We start from the raw sequence: 3658 nt of genomic DNA, 5'->3' as shown, positions 1-3658 counted from the left end.
AAAAAAAAAAAAAAAAAGAGGGCCAACTAAGAAAGTATCACTGAAAAGTTCAGCAAAAACATGAAGGAGGTGAGGAATTGAACAGTATTTTTGGCAGAGGGAACAAGGTCAAAGGTCTTGTGGCAAAAGTGTGTTCAGCAAGTAAAAAGGAAACCAGTGAGGCTGAGATGGAGTTAATGAAGGGGAGGGTAGAGAGGGCACAGGAGGCTGGATCACATATAGCCTTTGAAGACCATCAGACTATACTCTAAAGTGGGAAGTGGTGGAGGGTTTAGACAGAAAAGAGATAGGATACGTAGGCACTGAAACAGGAGCTCTCAGGCTGAGGATGTAGTTCAGTGGTAGAATGCTTGCCTAGCATGCAGAAGGCCCTGAGTTCAATCTCCAGTACCACCAAAAAAAAAAAAAAAAAAAAAAGAAAAAAAGAAAAAAAGAAAAAAAGCTCTCAATCCTGGCCACATGTAGAATCATCTGAGGTATTTTAAGAACTACCTCTGCCTGAGGTAGTTCTGCCACTTAATAACAATTAAATTTGACTATTGGGATAAGGTGTGCAGCAAAAGAACTTTTTAAGAATTCTCTAGATTTCAATATGCAGCCCAGGCTGAAGACTACTGGTAGGAGAATCTTTCAGGTTGCTTTGTCAGGAGTAGTGTTATCATTTATATCTAGATAGCTCCCTGTGGTGGACTGACAACTGGTGGTCAACTTGTAACACCCAGCTGAACTGAACCAGTGTGCTGCTGGGTATAGAAGGTCCACCTAAGGATTGCTGCTGGCAGCGTAAGAGGCAGAGCTAGAGTAGAAGGGAAGCTGTTGAGAGCTGTTGGAAGCTGAAAGAAGCTGAGAAAAGCTGTTAGGAAGCTGCTAGGGAGCTGTTAGAGAGTTGCTGATTCTCTTGGGCTATTCTGTTGGAGGACCTTGTCATGCTGGCTTTCCTGATGAACTTGCTGTTCTCATCAAAGGAGGAGCTCAGGACCTCATTGTCACTGAGAATGGCTACAGTTCACTTTGGGGGAGCCCTGGTCCTTCACTTTGAGCATTGCTTCCTGGCTCTGGAGAAGAAGGTGATGCACTACTCAGTCTCCTGGAGAAGCTTGTCACTTTGGCTTTCCTGATGAGAACTTGGCTATCCTCATCAGAGGAGGAGCTCAGGACCTCACTATTGCTGAGGATAGCTGTGGTACTTTTGTGGGGAGCTCTGGCTCTTACTTTGAGCATCACATCCTGGCTCCAGTTCAGATCCCTCAGCCTACTAGCACAGATCCTTCATCCTGTTGGCACAGACTTTTTAGCTTCCACCACTGATGTTTGGACCTTTCCAGTGCAGATCCATGAAACAGGCCTGCACGAGACATTGTTATGGGCTCTAGGCCTCCAGTTGGACTCATGGGAGGCACTGTTATCAGCTCTAGGTCTTCAGCTGGACTCATGCAGGACGTTACCATGGGATCCAGGCCCTCAGCTGGATTTTTTGGTCTCTCATGTGTGGACAGATTTCCTGCACTGTCTTTGTATATGACTCTTTAAGTGACAATTATAAAATAATCTTCTAATTAAGTGTCTTATATTGCATTGTTTCCCCTTGCAAAAGGCCAAACTACAACACCCCCAAAGCCTCCCATGCTCATAGGTGGGGCTCTGGGAGGTGATTAGAGCATGGGTCATGATAATCATGCAGAATGCAAGAGTTGTGGGGTCAGGAAGGCTTCCTTCAAGATTTCAGAAGAAGGCTCAGGAGGCCAGGCAGTGTGCCCTTAAGAGGACAGTATGTGAATCTGTGTGAAGCCAAAGATGCAGTGGAGAGCCCAGAAGGTTGGAGAAACCAGGAGCATTAATCATCTGAAGAAAAGCACAAGAAGTGAGCAAAGCTAGCTCAAGAGAGAGGCTCTGAGGGCTGTGACCACTTACAGTGCTATAGGGACTGTGCCATCTAGGCTCTTTGGAGTTCACGTTACCACTATTGCTGGACACAGACCTGCAGAATTTAAAGTTTGCGCTGCTGGGTTTTGGTCTTGCTTTGGTCCCATTACTTTTTTCCCTTCTATTTTTTAGAATAGGAATGTTTACCCTGTGCCTTTGTACATCAGTAGTATTTAACTTTCTTTTCATTTTTACAGGGGCTCAGAGCTAAGAGTTTGCCTGAAAACTCAGAGAAGATCTTGGACTTGGATTTTTCAGCAATGCTGAAACTGAGGACTTTGGCAACTCTCAGAAATGGACTAAAGAAATGCTTTGTGCATAAAGGGATGTGCATGAGTCTTCTGAGGGGCAGGGCTGAAATGTTATGATATATACATATTTATGTATATATATATATAGGGTTTTTTTTTTTTTGAGACAGTGTCTCACTATGCAATTCAGGTTGGCCTTGAGCTCACTTTGTAACCCAGGCTGGTCTTGAACTTGCAACAATCCTCCTGCCTCAGCCTCCCAAGTGCTGGGATCACAGGCATGATTTGTTTTTTTGAGACAGAGTCTATGTAGTTTTTTTTTTTTTTGAGACAGGGTCTATGGAGTTCAGAGTAGCCTTAAATTCATTAAGTACCCTAGGCTGGCCTCAAGCTCACAGGGATCCTCCTGCCTCAGTTTCCTGAGTACTGGAATTATAGGCATGTGCCACTACACCTGGCCTATTGTTTATATTTAAATGTCCCCCCAAGCCTCATGTGCTCATGGATGGGGCTTTTGGGAAGTAATTGGATCATGCAAGTGTGAAAGTCATCAGTGGATTAGTCTGCAGATCAGTTTATAGCTAAACGTGATGTTGGGAGGTGAAGCCTGATTGGAGGAGGCAGGTCACTGGAGTATGGCCTGAAAGGTCTATCTCCCTCCCTCCTCCCTTGTCCCATTCTCTGATTCCTGGCTCTCATCCCATGAGCAAGCCTCCTCTGCCATGCCCCTCTGCCATGTCATCCTGCCTTGGAACCAGCCAACTATGGACTGAAACCTCTACAAACTGTGAGCCAAAATAAACCTTCCCTCTTTTAAATTGTGGGTGTTGAGTATTGTGTCTCTAAAACAAGAAAGTAAGGCAAGTAGGCTGTAAATAGGCAAAAGCAGGAGGAAGTTCTTTTTTCTTATTTGTTTGGTTTTGTTTTTATTTTCTGAGACAGGGTCTCGCTATGTAGTGCAGGCTGGTCTCTAACTTACTCTGTAGCCTTGAACTGGAGGCTGCCTCAGCCTCCTGAGTATTGAGATTACAGGTGTGCATCACCACAGTCAGCAAGGAAGTTCGTTCCTTTTTTTTTTTTTTTTTTTTTTTTTTTGAGACAGGGTCTATGTAGCCCAGACCGGCCTTCAACATGCAATAAACCTCCTGCCTCAGCCTTCTGGGTGCTGGCATCATGGGCATGCACAAGAAAGTTTTTAACACAATCTAGGTACAGTGTGATGATGGCTTGGACCAGAGACCAGAGTGACAGCAATGTTGGTGGTGATAAATGGTCAGTTTCCAGATATGCAGTAGGGCCAACACTATTTGATGATACCTTAGACACTGAATGTGAGAAAAAGAAAATTCAAAGAGAACCCACCCTTGGTTCAGGAGGGACCTTTCTGCACAGCACAAGTATAGCAGAAAATGCCCCTCCCCCCAGTATATTTCAGTTTTTTTTTTTATTTTAAAGAGTAAGAGAAGGATAACAAAATGGGGGGG

The sequence above is a fragment of the Chinchilla lanigera genome, unplaced genomic scaffold, assembly GCF_000276665.1.
Source record: "Chinchilla lanigera isolate Chin_1 unplaced genomic scaffold, ChiLan1.0 scaffold00066, whole genome shotgun sequence".
In the NCBI taxonomy this organism is placed as follows: Eukaryota; Metazoa; Chordata; class Mammalia; order Rodentia; family Chinchillidae; genus Chinchilla; species Chinchilla lanigera.
Note: the sequence above shows the minus strand (reverse complement) of the source record.